General features: G+C 41.1%; 1 long non-coding RNA gene across 2 annotated transcripts in view; it reads left to right on the forward strand.

Moving 5' to 3' along the window:
* Positions 1–18,935, forward strand: part of LOC127023726 (uncharacterized) — a 131,460-nt gene that overhangs the window by 18,360 nt on the left and 94,165 nt on the right. Inside the window, exon 2 of one of the 2 annotated variants that reach the window (XR_007767465.1) lies at positions 10,242–10,359. The exons of the other annotated variant lie outside the window; for it this stretch is intronic. This is a non-coding gene — a long non-coding RNA (uncharacterized LOC127023726). The remainder of the gene's footprint in view (positions 1–10,241; positions 10,360–18,935) is intronic. 2 annotated transcript variants of the gene reach the window in all.

The following is an 18,935-nucleotide window of genomic DNA, read 5'->3' on the forward strand; positions in this document are numbered from 1 at the left end:
TGTGCTTTGGCAGGAAAAGAGGACAGGGAAGAATGACAGAGATGAACTCTGTAGGGTTGGGCAAGTCATTTGGGGTCAGTGTCAGTTTTACCTCAGAACTGAAGCATGGTTAAATACTGTTCTGGATAAGTACTTTACTCAAGATCTGAATCTCTTTGTAGTTTCCCACGTATGAAGATGGTCACCACTTGCATGAGGAAGTACTTCGGGTGCAATGACAGTGGACTACATATCAGTGCTATGGATGGGAAAGAAAGAACACCATATTGCTGTGGAAGCAAGTGATTTCCTAGCACGAGAGTGTTCTTCCTGAAATACTTTCTGCCTCGTGTGTTGGGTCTCCCATAAGCCCTAATGTACAAGCTGACTGTCTCTTGCTCTGTCTCACCAAAGGCTTAGAAATACAGGGGTTGGGATGGCAAGAACAATCTAAACTTACACGCTTCCATCTTTGGGCATCCCTGTGTATTAGGGATGTGTTGGTTCATCCCTATGCTCTGAAAAATAAGCCCTTCTCTTTCCAGAGAACTGCAAATCTTGTAGTTATTTTGGTAGCTTTTTTCTGGTTTATTTGAATGTATTCCATATTGCGCAAGCTATATAATTTCTTCTATTTCCTGACTATGCCTCTGCTAACTTTAGTTTTCAGATTTCTAGGTAGGGGAAAAAGGGAATCATGGGGGAAGTCATCTCTAAAAAGGGAAGATAACGCTCTTTCACATCTGGAGCAGTGTTTCTCAGTCAAGTCAAACAGTTTGAGGCTACCTAATTCCCAGCATGTGGCATGCTAGGTTTCAAACATTAGAGGCACAGTATATCCCAAGTAACTGCTGATCATGTACCACAGGGTATGTAAACACATCACCCCATGGGTGGAAATATTTGGCTAAGGTACACTTATTTGCAATCCTTAAACATGTGTAATAAGCGCACCCTGTGCTAAGCAGCAGCTTCTGTACGTCTTTGTCTACAGGAAGTTATCAAAAGGCTGAGGAAAATAAATCTCATTTCAGGCTTTCATCTGAAATGAGATTTGTAAATATATATGTATAACATATTTGAAAAAAGTCTGAAGACCTTACGTGTACCGGTCGGGTTCTGTGATCATTTCTGGGAAGATGCTGTCAACAGAAATGCATACATGCTTGCTTACTCATAACCACTGCAATCTGTGGACTGTTCTGCTGCTCGGACAAACAAGAGCAGGAATGACCAGCTGGGTCACCACAGAGCTCTGAGAGCATCTTGAATTAACAATCAAAACATTCTCTGCCTTAACTTCATGACTGTGTGCATCATTGATGTCTCCTAAACAGGTGGTGCTTGCTGTGAGAGCTGGATCTGTTCTGAAATGGTGGTATTGAGCTAGGTCCTTGGGATGGGATTTTCTGTCATCCTGCCTGTTATGGAGTCTGTTACACAGGACAAAAACAGAGATGTGAAACTTCTGTCATTATGCTTAAAGTATTTACTTGCAATGAAAGTGACTTCACAAACTGCAGGGCTGGAAGATCAGGTCATGTGTAGTTTAAGTCCTTGTTTGTGTTCTTCATTTTTCCTGGTGTTTTTGCCTGTGCAGTTTGCCTATTGCAATGACCTACTCTTACACATCTTGCTATGAAGTGAAATTCCTGAGTGTAGTGCACAGGGGAGAGGTATTCCACAGGAGGATCCACGGAAACTAGTACAGGGAGTTAGGAGCTGCTGGTATTTCCTAGTAGGAATTGCCCTGAGGAGGGGGAAAAAAATGAAGACACTGAACTTGTAGCTGCCACAGACTGAATTGGGCATTACTAAATATGCCTGTATCTCTGGTCAGCACTTTGGCTCTTAGAAAACTGAGTAGAGCAATTCCTTCATTTAGTCAAGAACAAATGACAGCACAGCCTGCCTCTCCAAACTCTGAAAGCTTTGCTTGCATGAGTTTTGCAGGGAATGCATGCATGTGTGAGAAATAGGGAGAAATGTGTTGGCAGTTCTTCATTCTTATTAAGAATTGTGTGTTCAATGAATGGCATCTAACCCTTCTTGTGACTTTGTCTCAGTCTTCACGGTGCTGGGTTTCTTAAGTGATAGACTTATTAGCTGGAAAGTTGCTAATTGTGCCCCTTAGTTCTCCAGAATTGTTGTCATGGTCCAGGAAATGTAACCTCTTTCAAATTCTCCTTGTGTTCTACTTTGTCCTTGTCTGCTCTTCCTTCAGGCTTGCACTGCTCTGTCTTTTTGATTTAGATGTGATGTTAAGCCTATCTAGTTTAGTCTGAGCTGGCACTTTTGTGATGGGAAGCAAATACTTGCTGGCACCCGTATCTACTGGATCCAGTTTCCATCTGTCTCTTGTGTGGAAGTCCATGATATTTTTACACCATCACGTCTTGGACTGTACTACAAGATGCCCCTTTACACCTCTCACAAACAGCTTATGTGGTGCTGTGACTCAGTGATGGTGCAAATGGGTGCAGCTCTGAAACCATATGGAGCTAGGCTAGGCTGCATTTGCCCTGTGAAGCTTGCGGCTCATCGCACTTCATCAGTGACACAGAAGGAAAAAGAATGCTCTTTGCGTTCTGGCTGGAACAACTAGCTGCAATCCTTTCCCTCCCAATGAAACAAATCTCCTCTTTGAGGCAAACTGCTTACGCTAAGCAGAGGTCTTCAGCAAATCCTCTGCTACAGGACTGTGTGCACACACTTCAACTTACGCACCCCACACATGCAAAAGGTCTCTTGGGGTTCTTGCTAGGCAGCAGCTGCATTGCCTCTTTTTTCCTTCCTTGTGCTATTCTCAGCACCACCAGTTCCTGTGACACTTGTTCTTCTGCCACCCACCTTCCGTTTGGATACAGAATTCATCTCGCTGGAAAAAGGGAACATTGGATGACTGAGCTCATCCTGGTTTAGGGCTCCGATTCAGCTGCCTGCTCCAATCTACCTGTGCAGCCTGCAGATCAGACTCTTGTCGCTTGCCCCTTACTTTCTGTGTCTTAGGAGCAGAAGGGGGTGGGTGGGAGAAGGCATTTGTTTACTAATGAATCCCCAAGCTCTGCTTTTAAAGGGTAAGAGGATGGGGGTAATAAAAGGGTGTTGCCCAGGTGGTGCAAGCTTTGATTAGCTTATGGTGGTTATTTCCTGCTTGCTTCAAGCCATCCACCTACTACTTCTACTGCCCTTTAACCTAAACCCTAGACTTTCAAAGCTTGACAAAATCCCTGACGTTTTACTGCATACAGCATTCTTTTAGTATACAAAATATTCTTAGCATATGCTAAAAATATACTGTGAGTACTAAAATTATACAGCTCTTTCCAGAGAATCTTCCTAATTTCTGTAGATTTAGTACATGTCAAGAAGCAATTTAAAGGTCATCTCATTTCCTTATGTTTGTTTAAAAAGAAGTGCTGAAGGCTAACATTTTGGCAAATGCTTGCTATGAGTTGTACACTTTGTACTTGTTTTTTTTAGATAATGGTGGGTTTCATCTTATGGAAGCAATCAAAATGGAGCTTGATTTGAGAAATAAGGGGTATCACAAATCTTGTGCGTATAGATAAATATAACTCCTGAAAAGGCAAGATGTATTTTGTTCAGTCTTGAACTAATTGGAAAATAAAATCTTTATCAATTTTTGTCTCCCTGCCTTTTTTAAGCATACAGACTCTAAAATGTCTTTCTAATGGCTTGAATTACTGTTGTATGACATCTGGCTGCACAGGTGTGGTAGCAAAATAGTTGATTCCTGATGGAAAGAAATGTGCATCTAAGTCATATGAGGGCATTACTGAAGTACAGACTTTTGCCTTGAACTCCTCTTTACCCCCTGCGTTTCTGATGCACAGATGTTCCATCCATCTGAGCAGCTTAGGTGAGAAGGGAGGATCTGCCTTTGTTACTCTGAATAGCAAGAGGAATAATCGGGGAATTTATGAACTTATCACAAACCCTTTGCAAGTGGGGGTGGTGAGTAGAAGGGAAAGAGAAAGGCCTCCATTCAGAGAAGTTTGCTGCAAACTTCACTGAGCTAAACCTGGCAGTGGAACAAGAGCATAGGCAGCAGGCTGGCTGCAATGATAAGGCATTTTTGAATGTGTGAGTTTGGTGTATTTCAGTGGTACTAAGCCAAATTCTGCTTTCATAGTGGATCAGGAGTATAACTCCACTTGTCTTAATGGAGATATATTCCAGATTTACAGTGGTGGTGGAGAGAAGGGGGAAAAGATTATGCATAGAATGGGTGGGTGGTGGAAAAAAACCTCTTTTTTTCTTCTGTTACCACAGTTTTCAATGAGAAATCATGTAGACAGCAGCTTCTAGTCTGCCAATGCAAAGTGAGACAAATTAGAGGGTAGATTAACTAATTATTATAATGTCATGGTAGCAATGCTACAGTTCAGGTTGCAGAAGGCATTCCATTATCAGCTCTATTCTTCACAGTTACCTTTTAATTGGTAATGTATTTGTATATAAATTAAGGCAAGAAAGCCTCTAGCCTTTTGTTTTATAGTCATTAAAGAAATGCTTCAGTGGGTTTTGGACTAGAAGGAAAGAGGGACCCTTTACGATGATCGGAACAGACGGTAATGCCCCACAAGGGGGACATTTGTAAGAATGGAAATTCCTTTTTAGACCTCACAGTGGAATACGAGTTAGATACACATCTGATAAACAGGCTATTTTAAATCTCTGTTTGGGGATATGGGAAAGTGAAATGTGCAGCTGGCAAGCTAAATCTCATCATGCTTCACTTCTTAGAAATAGACAGTCGCCAAACAAAAGGCCTTATTACAGTTATTCTAGTAATAACTAATATACATACCTGTATGTATATGTATATTCCCTTCAGAGTACAGCTGCAGGAAGAAGCTGTGCAGAAAGATAGTTTGCATTTGCAGTGTTTTGGAGGTGACTGAAATTCTCCACATCTTTAAAAACTTTGATGTGCACTTCAGGTGTAAACTGAGTTTCAACTCATAATGAAAACTCCTCTGTAAATAAATAATCTACTTTTAATGTTCTATTTGAGAGGTGCTATGGCCTCAAAAATAGAAATTTTTTTATTTGAAATGTAGAAAATCTGTGCTATCGTTCTGATACTGACCTGTTCATGTGCTAGATCTTCTTACCTGTGATCCCTTCCCAGGCTTTTATAAATGAAATTATTAAGGCAAGTAGGATCTTTGGAACCTCACCTGTCTCATTATGGGGATGCAGCTTATATGTGTGTGTGTATATATAAAATGAAATGGTCATCTTGGAACAATTAGGTTTTTCTGGAAGGTGGGTTAAATGACTGCAGTGTGGGGAAAACCTGGGTGGAACATGAAATTTCCCTTCCAACTGGAACCTCAGTGTTTTGACTTTTCCAAGAGGCTTTGGAGGGGCCTTGTACACCCTGCCCGTCTACTCGAGAAGAGCTGGGTGGCTTGGGCTGTCTTAGTGACACACCTCTGGAGCATCCATTGGGTGAATGACCTTGGGTCAAGAGCACTGGGGGCTTGCTCAATGTGAATCAGATTATAGGAGCTGGAACCTTCATATTTATCTGGGCTTCCTTCTCTCTCTCAGCCCATCACACTTATTTTCAAGGCATTGGGACCTGGCCATCCAACCTATCGGGTAGGGCATGGGAGGTGGGAATTGTCTTGGTAGCACAGTGGGCAGAGAACTGATGACTCAGGTGGGCAAAATGGCCTTGAGGCTGCTTTCAAAATGGACACATTTTTGCAGTGTCTTGATGAACTATTGCTTTTCCTCAAGAGAATAACAAAAAGACTGTCAGCTCCATACATGCTGTACTTGCACTTAAAGCAAAAGCACTGAGACCCTTTCGTGCTCCTGGGAGCTTTACATTTATTTCAGTAGGAAGGACTGTTGATTTAAGTATGCGATTGATATATGTCATCCAAATGAAAACATCTTGCACGAATATGATTAAATGAAATTCCTCAAGTACGTTCTTGCCATCTGGAACAACTTTTCCATATTTTGTTGTCTCATTGACTCTTCAAAATTTAACTGAAAATGTATTTTCACTTTTTTCTTTGGTAATGCTTAGTTTTCATCTCCACTGCACTTCTATAAAAATCTGCAAATCATTTTGGAATAAGCATTAAGGGGAAGGGAGCTCTTTGAAGTCAGAACACAATCCTGTTGGGTACTGTAGGCTTCCACTGCACTGAGATCCCATCGCATCCCATCCCTGCCTCCAAGGGAACTGGCATCTCTGTGATTTTAGCCTAGGAGTCCTATCCAACAAATTATTCTCAGAGTTAGATGGGACAGGATGTGTGGCTGATGTGATGCCCACAGCCTGGCCAGCTGATGCCACTTCAGTCTTAGAGGAGGCAGACTGACTTTGTCAGGTAAATGCAGTCCCGAAAGAAGCAGGAGATAAAGTAGCCCCTATTTGGGATCTGAGTTGCACGCTCCTCACACTGGACCATCCTGTTAGGAACAGCAGCCTTCCTGAGTCTGCTTCTGTGGAAATCGGAGTCAAAACACTCTGTGTATGAATTCAGAACATAAAATACAAATGAACTCCTAAAAACATGGTCAACTTCAGACTTGTTAAGACTTGCTGCGAACAAGCTATGCATGAGATCAAGGCTCAGCTAAGCAGAGATGAAATGCCAAAGCAGGATTTGAGGGGTACAAAGGCATAGATCACCATGCTCGTTGCCATTCAGTGACCTGTTTAAGCATAGAAATATGGAGAAATCGTTACACACAGATTGCTGTGCATGTGTTTCAGGAAAAAAAAACAGCAAAAAAATACTGTAAATGTGCCGAGTATGGACTGAACTAGCTGAAGCTAGCTTCTTTTCAGATACCCGCCTGAGATTTTCAAATTTACCTGGATTGCTTGGTGCTCATTTTATTTCTTCAGTGGCATCTTATTATCTGAATTACTTGAAAATCTGTAATTTGGCATTATCTCATGTTGTTTGATGTTTCTTTTTACTAAGTTTTCCTCTGGATTATTTTCAGTAAAAAACAATGCCCTCCCACCCCCAAAACTTGCTTTGCCTTGGATGCTGGGTGGGTGCACTCTGGAAATAACAAATTGAGAGACCCAGCAATCAGTCATTTAGCAGATTGAAAATATTGAGAGATTCTGTCCTGTAACATAAGTAGCTATTTATGTACTTTTTTGTGACTCACTATTTCTGATGCGAATAATTTACAAAAATAGTAATGAGGGAAGACTAAATAAGGAGAAGTACAAGAATTGAAAAGGAAGAATCCAAAAGTTAGGTTCAACTGGAACTGTTTGCAATTTGCGATGTCTATGGGTTTAGGCAACTTAAACAGTTAAACCACAAAGTGAGGAACGACTGGCTTGAGAGTACTTTGGCTCAAACTTTGAACCTAATGTAGCCCAACTAACTCTTGCCTGAATTTTAGTCTTGGCCTAAATCTGATCCTACTGAAGACAATAGCAACATCCCCATTGCTATATGCCTGTCCACATAAAACTGGGCCAGTGCTTGCAATATCCTGCTGATGGTATAGATTCAGAAAAATGTTTATTATTGTGTGGCAGAGGGAGAAAAGACTTCAATATGTGCATTAACTCCATTTAACTTCTGGCACTTCACTGATGCTGGGTGACAGTTGCCTTGGTGTCCTGCTATAGATAAGAGCCATACAGGTAGGTATGTACATCCTGACACTATGGAAGGTCCTTTTGGAAGATGTTTTGCCCCTACACTGACAAATGAAGGGGGTCTAAGGTGCTGCATGGCTCTATCTGGTACCTTAGGTAGGATGAATGCAGACCTGTGCCAAGGTGGTCAGAAGCTGAAGAGTGGTCTGCAGCTCATCACCATCCTAGATGGGCAATAGAGAAGGGGTTTCTACCAGAGACTAGGTACTGTTGCTCGGTGAGGAGATATCTTTTGATCGCTCTTCAGCCTCTTGACTCCTGAAATTGATACATATAAGGCAAAAATTTTTTGAAAGTTTTGGCCCACTCTCCTGCTGCTGACCCCAGTGGGAGTAGGGTGAGTACTTCTGACATTCCCATTCTCAAAGTTCAAGCAACTTCCTTTCTTTTCCCTTGAGCCTTCACCATGGATCTGTTGTGAAGAAAATGATGAGAAAATGTTCCTGCATCTGACTTCTTGCTAATGGTGGTAGTGCTGGAGCCGTGCCGTCATGTTGTCAGGTCCCAGCTTGCATTTGCAAACTTATCTACTAGGAAAACTACTTGTGTCCTATAAATAGAGATGGCCAAGAATGGTTTGATTAAGGGCTTGTTTACTGTTTGAAGTCTCCTGTTTGTGGAAAGCGTTAAGCCAGTTGGAGTAATAAGTATTCCTGAAATACTCACCAGGAAGTTTCCTCAGGTTCGGGGCAGCTCTGTGACAGAGTTGTTGGCTTGGGAAGATGGATAAGGTGCAATTGCTTTTCTGATTAAAGCAGATTGAAGTCTCTGTTCTCAACCATGTCAGTCACTCTCTCACCTCCCCCTAAATCTCTTGCAGAACTGTTCTCCTTGTACTGCACCAGTGATGTGGAATGAAGCTAAATTTCAAAATGCTGGAGGGTTTAGTGGAGCAGAATTGTTCTCTAGCCAGTCCTCCTGCTATGCAAGTGGGCTGAAGTCTAAGAAACAATAAATCTAGACAGCATAATGTCCCCCTTCTCTGCCCTCCCCTCCCTCCCCTCGAGGTCCTTACTGAAGAACAGCATGGAATAGGAAAACACTGTGGAGCACAAGATACTTAAAGGCTTTAAAAAAACAGGGTACTTATTTATGTTCCTAAATTTGGATTTAGGTGGCCAGTGTTAAGCACTCACCTTTGAAAACGGTGGCCTCAATGGACATGCTGTAGGTTGTTTTTTTTTGTGGGTGGTTTTTTTTTAAGCTGCAGACAGATTAAGTGGAATTCTGTTTACCTGCCTGGCAGCCTTGCAGAAATAGGATGGCAAAGCCACAAAAGGAAAGAAATGTTCCATCATTTGGACGGTGACATCATTTGCAAGTCAATGAATGATCTCCCATTTAGGAACTTGCATAAATGGCTGTTAATGGTTGTTCGGCAGACCCTGCCAAATAGGGTCTGGATTAATGTGGCCATTGTTCTAGATTTATTATTCCCTTTTTTAAAGAATGCTCTTACATATTCAAATGGAGCAGAGGCAATATTTCTAGTATGAAGCGCAGCATACTGACTTAGGGGTCACATGTCAGGCACTGAAATTACCATCCTGTATTGTGGTTTTCTTTATTGGAAAAAAGTTTTAATCTGAGTGGAAAGAGTTCCTTTGAACCTTTAACCGTTCTTAGACCTTCTAATTATTTATTTCTGAAGGACTTATGTACACCTGGACCAAACTGAACTCCTTTATCAAAGTTCCCTGAAAACTTGGGGAAGTTCTAGTCCAGAACTGGATCTCAACTTTGTGGCTTCATCCCTTTGCCAGATAATGTTAGCGTTTATAAGCAGCACAAGTAGCTAGAATTTCCCTGTCAGTTCCTATTATAAGATCCTGATTTTAGTTGATTATAACTTTGCCAGACTTGTACTGTGGAGCTGACGTTTTCCATACTTGATTTTTTTTTTTTTGAAAGTTGCAGTTAATATGGCTCATCTGTCTCGTTGCAAGGGAGGGAGCTGGAAAATACGCTGTTTTGCTCATGTGCTCCTTTTTGAACTTGCAATTTTAAAACTAGGGATTTTCCTGGTATAAGGAATTAGTTCAGATGTCAGTTTTCTCATTTTATGTGGCACTGACTTCACTGAGAGCTGGAAGTTGGGGCTCATAGCATGTATGTAGCTGGTTTACAGGCTTATCCACCATAATTTCTAAGGGGTACAGATGAGGGGGCCAAATTCTGGTAGTGTGACTGTTGCAGTTCTGGAATATCAAACCTTTATAATGCTTGACTGAAGAGCTTTTGCCTTCCTTATTTGCAGTTTTCACTTGCATTCTGGATTCTAGAATTTTGGGTAGGAATCTTATCTCTTGAAAATTGGATGTAAAATATGAAAGCTGGAGGTTTTTTGTGTTGGTGTTAGCAAAGTAGTGAAGGGTTTATAGCCATAATCAGGATTTTGCTTTAAAAAAAGTGCGTACATTTAAATCCTAATTTGTTTTTGCATAGTTTTTCTCTTGGCTATGTGTTTTGCTGGTAGTTGAATCCACTTTACATCTCTGATAAAAACTTCAGAATAGCACCCTGCTTAGGACAATTCTGAAATGGATTTCAACCATGTTGTGTTTACTTCTGTTTCTAGGTTATATTGCTGAATGCAAACACTTGTGAAAATGCAAAGAAGCAATGGAAATAAGAAGGAAGTGAACTTATTTGAACTTTCAGGAAAGACCTTAAACCCCATTCAACATATTTAAAAAGTGAGTTGACTGCCCAGGTCTGTTCTTATGCAGTTTGGATAAATGTTCCTCTTCTTAATCACAGCAGAGATCAGCCACTAGTTCTTTGTATGTAAACTGTGTGCACAAGGGCTTACATTGAGGGTGAACTTGGGGGAATGATGTTCCTGGTCATAAAGCAATTAAACTAATATGTTCTGGAAGAGGATAGAAGGGAAAAGGGATGTCCTTTGGCTGGCAGTTACCATTCCAGCTCTGTACATTGTATGAAATGCTGGCTTTGCACCATACAGCTTTTCTCCTCTACAGTGCTCTTTAAAAGCTGAGAATAATTTATCTTAGCATATGTAAGTTTATTTTTTATGTAATTACGTGTACCATCATGTTAACTTTGTGAAAAGGTTGTGCCTATTGTCCTTAGAAAACCAAAGTGATTATCATTGGTTTGTTTTGTTACACAATTGTTTAAATTATAATAAGTTACCATCATTGTTTCTCAAGTCCAGCTGTGTTTATGGATTAAGATCTACTGACTCAAATATTTACAGTGTTCCAAAAATTATGAGAACATGCAGTGCTGGGGGTTTTCCATATGCTGCTTTATTTGACTGAGAGAGTTCTCCATCACAACTGGAAAAAAAGTCTTGGTCCAGAATAGTTTTGTAAAAGACTGTCTGTCTGGGCCGGTGCTGTCTGTCACTATGTGGTGTTGGTGTGTAGAGGCAATTCCAGGTTTCAAAGAGAGACCAGAGCTCTGGTGGTGATGGGTGTTGAATCCTCTGGAAAACTTGACCCAGTTGGGGGTACTGACTGAGCCCTTGATGTCTGGCTAAAGCCAGTGATAATTGCATCAAATTCTACCCCCAGGCCACTCCAGTTTTAAATATCTTCCTGATGTGGGTTACCTGCTTCTGCAAGGAGCGTATGTGCAGGGATATCCATTTAAGGTCTGGCCTGGGGCAGCTCCCAGGATGCCTGTGGACCTATTTGGAGCAGATTTGCATCTCTGTCTAAGGCAGACTAAGAGTTGCATTTGTATTTGTGTTGTCGTTATGGGCCAGGTCTTTCTGATGTGAGGAACTGGTGTTATTCACAGAAGAGCTGTGTTTCTTGCAGGGAAAGAACAAGTCCTCATGACCTGAACCCCTATGCTGCAGTTCAGAAGCATAGCTCTGTGCAGGGAAACACTGAGTTCATTGAAGTCTGTCGGATTTGAGCATGTGCCTATAAGCCCATGTTTAATGCTATGTTTGTGTTCAAATACTTCCTCATGCAGGGTCTGAGTCTGCTGCTACTGAAGCCATAAACCAATATCAAATGGCAAGGGGATTAGGAGGAAATTTTCCCTCTTCACTAGCTGTTCTGTAACTGCCTGCTGCAGAGCTGTTGTATTTTTCCTTTGTAGCACCGAGTACCAGCTACTGTTGACAGCAGGGTATTAAATTTGGGCCACTAGTCAGTCACCATGGCAATTCCTATGCTTCTAAGAGGGGAGAGGAAGGCATGTGAGAGGTCGTTGTGCTTTGCTGTAAATAGAGCAGGGTGAGTTTGTTGGAAGAGCTGAATCATCAGATCTTGTCCTGTGTGCCTCGAATACACCCTGTCCGGGCTGCTGGCCGTCACCCTCTGCCATGGCTGATGGAGTTTGGCTGTGGGTTCCTGCTACTTGCATTGAGCACAACAGACCTCGTGTTATTTTTGGCACCTCCTTTGTATTTTTTGTCTTGGCATAATAAGTTAGCCATCATTTTGCTGTCATTCATAAAGCACAAGCTGTTTAAGAGCAAAAACATCACGGAAAGCAGGTGAGATACGTGCCTAGCTTACCAAGACACTGCCCCAACATCAGTGTGGACACTCTGATGGGACTAGAGTCTTGTAGATGCTTTCACAGGTTGTTTTTTGTGGTCCTGGTTCACATCAGTCTTTAAATTGAGTACAAGTGACCAAGGTGGTCACTTCTGTACAGCCTTTGTGTGTACCAAGTCTCTTGAACTAGGTCATGCAAGCATGTGCTCTTACCTTCAGGTCTGAAACTACAAATGTCTTCATTACCGTGGTAAATGGGCTTTTTTGCTACATATGTAACTTAGCCTCAAGTGTTTTGCCAGAAACCAATCCTTTCTGACCCATTCATGTGACAACACCTCAGTCACAAGCAAACCCGTAGAAGCAAAATGCTCTCACAGTGTTGGCAGGCAGGCTGTTCTGTGCATGGCCTGGGAATCTCAGCAGATTGGCCCCTGGTTTGTGCCCTGTTTGCAGAGCCTTGTGTCTTTCCCAGGGCTGTGTTCCTTTTGTTTTCCACGTGTGATTACCTACGAGTCTGTCACTGGATGTTATGACATGAGTGGCGTCCTCCATTCCACGTGCCCAGGTTCACTGTGGGTGTAGATGGAGTCAGCACTCATCAAGTGACGCTTCAGTTGCACAAAACATTCATGAAGGATGTTGAAGTCTGATTAAAACTAGGTTTATGACAGCTTTTTTTACCCAGACTGTTTAAAAAGAGCATGTCCATTGTTATTTCTAGCATTGAAATAGGACATTGTCCATTTCTTCATTCTCCAAGTGATCAGGCACATAAGCATGTGCTTAAAGTTAAGGAAGAGTTAAGGCTTGTCCTGAAAGAAGGCCTCATGGTATTTTGTTTCATTAATAACACTGTAAACCCTGGTTTTTGTGCATCTGAGGATTTTTTAAATTCTCATCTCTATTGCACATATTGGAATAAAAGTTATTCCCCTGTGCACAGGAAATATCACTAATGGAGCTAAGGACGCTTTATTTTCCTCTGTACCCTGCTGAGAACTCACCTCATTGTGTCTGCCTAATTATAGAGTGAAATACAATCCTCCGTCTGTCTGTATTGTTAATCACTGTGAGTTTGGATAAAAATATTAACCCAAAGTATGAAGTAGTGTAAGTATGAAAGCAGTATGAAGACAAAGCAAGAAAGCCATCTGTTCGCTGCTTTTCTTCCTTTGGCATATGGAGGCATGTTCTACTGCTGAAGTCCACATATTCTTCCCGAGATGTTTGTTTTGTTTCATTTGTATTTAACTTTTTAATCACAAGTATTAGTGTGTCTGTGTAGGTGTGAATATCAATGTAATGATACAATGGAAGGTGGTTGATAAAGCTGATGTGCTGAACAGCTGTGCTCTACCTGGGTTTTTTAAAAAAAGTTTGAAATGTCCAGAATGTATTCACCACCTCTGGGGCTTTGTTTTTAGTGAGTTTTTGAAACTGCAAGATTAAACTGAGTAACAATAATAGCATCAACTCCTTTTAAGGTTGTTCAGTACTGTTACTAATGGTATCTTGTGTTCAGAGGCTAATAAATTTGCTGAAGTGGTGGTCATTTGGGTAAGTGCTATATGCTAACTGCAGACTGATATTCTTCTGGAATCTTGAGACAGCTGATCTGTTTGACATATGGATGGAGATGAATGTTTTGCCCTTATTTAAAAATATATTTCTAACTTCAGGGGGTTGGAGCACTTGAAATAAGTAGAATGTCCTGGCGATGGGTCATGAGCTCCATCCTGCAGATGTACGAACATGCGCAGCTTCAGCCTCGTCAACATAGGTCTGAAACCAAACACAACCCTATAAAGAGGTGTTGATGGAAGCTACTTCAAGTGATGGGCATGATTTTTCTACCTTAGTGCCAGTGCCCTGTCTGAGTGGGTAGTAGGTCTTTTTTAGAGGCATAGGGTACATGCTGCTATTTGTGAGCTTTTGCTTGCTAAAATGATCATTTCCAGCAGAAAAGGCTGTGATGAAATGAGAGAACAGAGGTTGAAGAATGTGGAATAAATAATGGTGGGGGAAAGTGGAGTGCTGAAGGAGGGGGAGAGGAATATGTGAGCATTGCTAGCCCTGATCCTGGTGACAGCCAATGTGGTCACATAAGAGAAGCATTTCACAGGGGTAAGCAGGGCTGAAGGTGTCAACAGTCTGGTGTTCGTTAACATCTCAATGTTTGCCTTCAATCAGTTGCTATAATGTCTTTTTTTGCATATGGTTTTAAATATAAAGACTGTTCTTGTGAAATCTAGTACTTTCATCTGGGGGATTAGAGATAAATATCAGCTTAACACTCCAGTAATTACCTAGCACACTTTTATTTTGCTGATTAGAGCTGTGAAAATTCTGAAAGTTTGCATCAAAATTGACTTGTTCATTAAATCTCTGTTGGAACTATGGCACAAGTCAAGTCCGAAGGTGACAGATACAGCAGTTCAGTCATGCTTGCATAAAACTTGTTTGGCTTACCTGGATGATATCAAAGTGCATGTATTTATTAAAAATATGGATATTTTTAACCCTGATGAATGTGTGAGAAACTAGCAGCTTTAAAAAACGCTATTTTGGAAGATTCACTTAAACCTGAACACTAATGAGCATTATCGTGCCAACTGTGCAGACAAGATAAGAGAGAAAAGAAAATAACCTATAAATATCTGTGATAATTCTTTTAAAACTCCTGTTTTTATCAAGTTGTAGTGGATGAACGTTTGACCAGCAGTCACTGTGAACATAAGACAGAAATAGCACTCATAGAAATCTTAGATGATAACACATCACTAGCTTCATTGTATATTTTCCGTTTCATGGTGACTACAGAGGACCAGAGTCCACAAAACAGTCTGTGCTCATACAAAAGGCACCCCTGTATAGCAAATGAACAAAATGTTCTTGGATCAAACTCCAGTTTTTATTTCTTTTTAGGCCAGAAAAAGTTATTTGAATGCTCCCACAGCTTTCCTCTTCACCTCTTGTACTGTTACATCCTCTGACATCATACTGTGCTTCCAAGGAGAAGTTTATGGTGTCACGAAAAGGGCCTCAGAAGTTCAAGATGCTGTGACACTGAGAGAAAGTGTCTGTATGTTTTCAAACATTATGGAAATTGTAAGCGTGCTTTCCAAAACTGTCAGAAATATATGCTTTGAAAAGATGAATGCCTGTGTGGGATTAACTCCTCATGTTACACATGTACTCTGGAGTGTGTTGTTTTCTCCCACTGGTCTCTGGAGCCCAGTATCTCAAATGGAATCTGACACACCACACCAGATGCTAAATGAGGCCTTTCCAAACTGAGGTGTGTGTTTTCTGTGCTGAATGTAATCTTTCCAGACCTAGTTTGTGTAAGTCTGATGGGAGTTGTCCTGCTGTTTTGGAACAATTCACCTGGCTCAACCACAGCCCATCTTTGTGTTTGTTGGTGTTAACAAATGCCTGTGGATGGGTCCCTCCTCCCCCTGCCTCCGGATCGCCCCCAGTTGAAATGTCTTGCCAGTGTAGTTGGGGTAGCTAGCTGGTGTACATATGGAGCATATTTCTAGGAAATGTTATGCAAACCAGTTCCAAAAAAGAGGCAAGCATAGGAAAATGATGTTAATGCTATCCCTAAAGCAGATAAAATCCATTTCATATGTTATTCCTCCTTTTAAGAAAGGAGAAGCAAATAATTATAGCAGCTGTTTGTGCTATAACAAACTGGCACTGTGCATTCATAGCTAACACTAAACAGCTGATCTGTTGCAGATCCCAAGACTCTTCATAATAAGATCTTGAAAGACAGGGTTTACCTGGATATGAAACAAGAAATGCTCCACTAACGTTGGCACTCACTAACTCAGAGTACAAATGGCAAGTCAAAATGAGCATAACCAGCTATGACAGATATCTGGCTTGGACAGGAGATGTCCCATACTTCATCTAGAAGGAGGAGGGCCATGAGGTTGCCTAAGCTTGTGTAGCTTAAAGTACTGACGTGGTAGATGGCACAATGTTGTCAAGCCCCCTCTTTATGTTTGACGTAAATGTTGTGAGAAGCAAGTGCCCTCTAGCTCCCCTGTTGAGGTTGTCCAGAATTTCTAGGTTGAGAAAGGAGGAGGATGGATGAATGAATTTTTTCTTTTCAGTGTTTTTAGGCTAGTGATTAGGGTTCTCATCAAGCCAAGCAGAGACCTGTAGTCCAGTCTCTGCCCTCCAGGAACTCCTAAATACATAAAAGTTCACTAATTTTGGGGTACAATACAGTGCCTCTGCCATGTTCAGTGTCACACTGCATGAATCTGTCTTTTGATGATGTTGATCTGTCTGTTATGCTGTCTTCTAGATAAAGTGCTGTTAACACATCATCTTTTAAAGCATGAGACTTTCACATGGCAGTGACAGGTAATATATACTTGTTTCCCTGAAAAAAAAAATCTTTTCCGTTAGCAATGACTTGCTGATTGCCTATTTATTTTCACAAATCTTCTCATGTCAAAATATTTTGATAAAAGTCTGGCCCGTATTAAATAATCAAGAAAATAATTACTACTACCAATTTCATTTAATTTTTGACTGTCAAATAATCTAACAAGCTTATTTTTAGATCTCTGGAATACATCTTGTAAGGTGCTGCGGTGGGTGAGCAAAGATGGTTTGTACTCAGCGGAGGTTGGGGAATGGAGGGAAGCGGCTGATTTCAAAGCCCGGCATACATTAGGATTGAAAGAGGGAGAGTGCAGGGAAGGAAGAAACACTTTGTGTGCAATCTTGACCCAGCAACATTGGGTTAATGATCACAAAGTGGCAGCCAAATTGGTTAATTAGAGAATAAGTGCCTGCTGTTTGCATCTGTCTCATTAAGTCTGAAGAATACAGCTGCTGGGGAGAGGTACTGAACAGTGCTGGTTAGCAGGGTGCTGGCTGTGGGGTGGTTCGGGTACTGGTCTACTGGAATTGTTTCTTGAGTTGTTGAACGTGACTTCTATGGTTATTGCGTGTCTTGTTGTATACGGGGTCAAGCACTGAGCTGTAAAGAATGTTTATTCTTAGTTTGATATGCTGGTCTGAAACATTACTGTAAAACCTCTTCATTTTAACATGCAGCAGGAACTTCCTGTATTTATGCCATTAATGTTGAAAACATTGAAGTTGCAGAGAAAAGGTATGCAGAGAGGAAGGGAGGTAAGGTAGGGCGGGAGAGTGAAATTGTAGGTTAAGGGGTTGATTTTTAAAGGAGGATGTGGGCTATTTGAACAAGTCTTTTTGAGGCTGTCCCCAAACGTCTGCCAAGTGTGAAATTCCTATTTGAACACCACTGTGGCACTTCTGGGACTGGCGGAAGAGTTTGTCTTAAATAGCCAGTATGAGATTTACAGGAACCAGGCCCAAGTGGATGGGACTTGAGAAACCAAAGTGCTTGGGATGCCTTTTTTGCTTATTTGTTTTGGTTTTGTGGTTTGTTTTTTTGGATGGTGAAAGCCAGGGAAAGGATAGTGAATCTGCCCAAATAGGCAACTCCCTGTTGCCCTGCGAGGTACGGAGCGGGGCAGAAAGGTGAAGAAGGTATGAGGTGATGCAGGTAGGGCAGGTCAAGACAAAAGTTTGGGGAACGATTGTTGCGTTTCCTGTGCAGTCCTTGCATGCACAGGATACGTGGGTTAGGATTCAGGCAGCCATTAAATATGCAAAAGTAAAAGTCTCGAAAGGTGGCATGGCACAGGGGACTCCAAACCAGCATCCGTAACAGTGAACTGAGGAAAAACAGTCCTGCTGCCCATTAACAGGCAGCTGTAACGTGAGACTATTCTCTTAAGGCTGTTTCTTGTGATCCTTTTTCTTCCAAAGGCTGAGTGTTAACTGTATTTGGAGGCCTGATATGGGCAGAATGATACTCTGCTTTATGAGGAAGATGGTAATTCATGGCACTTTCCAGAGCGTACCAAGGCCATTAGGGATCTAGTCTAAATGACAGTGTTTCTCCATTGACTTTGAATCAGGTTGTTGCATCCTACAGCTGAAACTTCCAGCCCCCTTGCAAGGATTTTGGACACTTAGTCCCCCATGGAAAATTAAAATGAGATTAGAAAAGCTCAGCCTGCTATTCTAAGTGGATTGAATCAAAAGCAGGAACAGGCTTGGGGTTTTGTTAACAATCAATTGAAACTTAATACTGCAATCACTTTCAGCATCCACAGGGAGGGAAGGCAATATCTCTGGAAAAAGACAGTATTGTATATCACAGAATTGAATATTCTGCATGGAATATTTATTGGAAAATGATTTACATTCCCTTAATTTTCCCCTACAAATGTCTGCCCTTTTCTGGCTGGAATTGTCTTCATAACCACATCCCTGTTTCTAAAACTGCTAATAGAGCTGATTTAAGTTGTTCATATAAAATGCTTTTCATGAGAAAAGAATTGTTCTTAAAATGCATCTGACTAAAATATGCCAAGGTTATTAGCACTTCACATTTTGCAAATGAATTCATATCTTATTTAAAATTTTAATTGAACATACATGGCTTGCTTTTTTAATAACTTTCCTGAAAGGATTATTCTTTTCCCAATAAAAACCAGACTGTGCTCACTAAAGAAGAATCTAAGGAAAATGAGCTAAATTACCCTTTCTCTCAAAAAAGATGTTTGAAGAAATAAAATAGAAAAATAGGTCTCTTTGGGCCCTTGCAAAATGCAAATACCTCTTAATGGGCAGGTTTTGCTTGGCTGTTAACTAGTTGTAGCTGTTCTTGCTTCATTTGGTTTGCATAACCATGGCCTAATTCAAAACTATTTTTTCCTAATGTA

This window comes from Gymnogyps californianus, chromosome 18, assembly GCF_018139145.2.
Source record: "Gymnogyps californianus isolate 813 chromosome 18, ASM1813914v2, whole genome shotgun sequence".
In the NCBI taxonomy this organism is placed as follows: domain Eukaryota; kingdom Metazoa; phylum Chordata; class Aves; order Accipitriformes; family Cathartidae; genus Gymnogyps; species Gymnogyps californianus.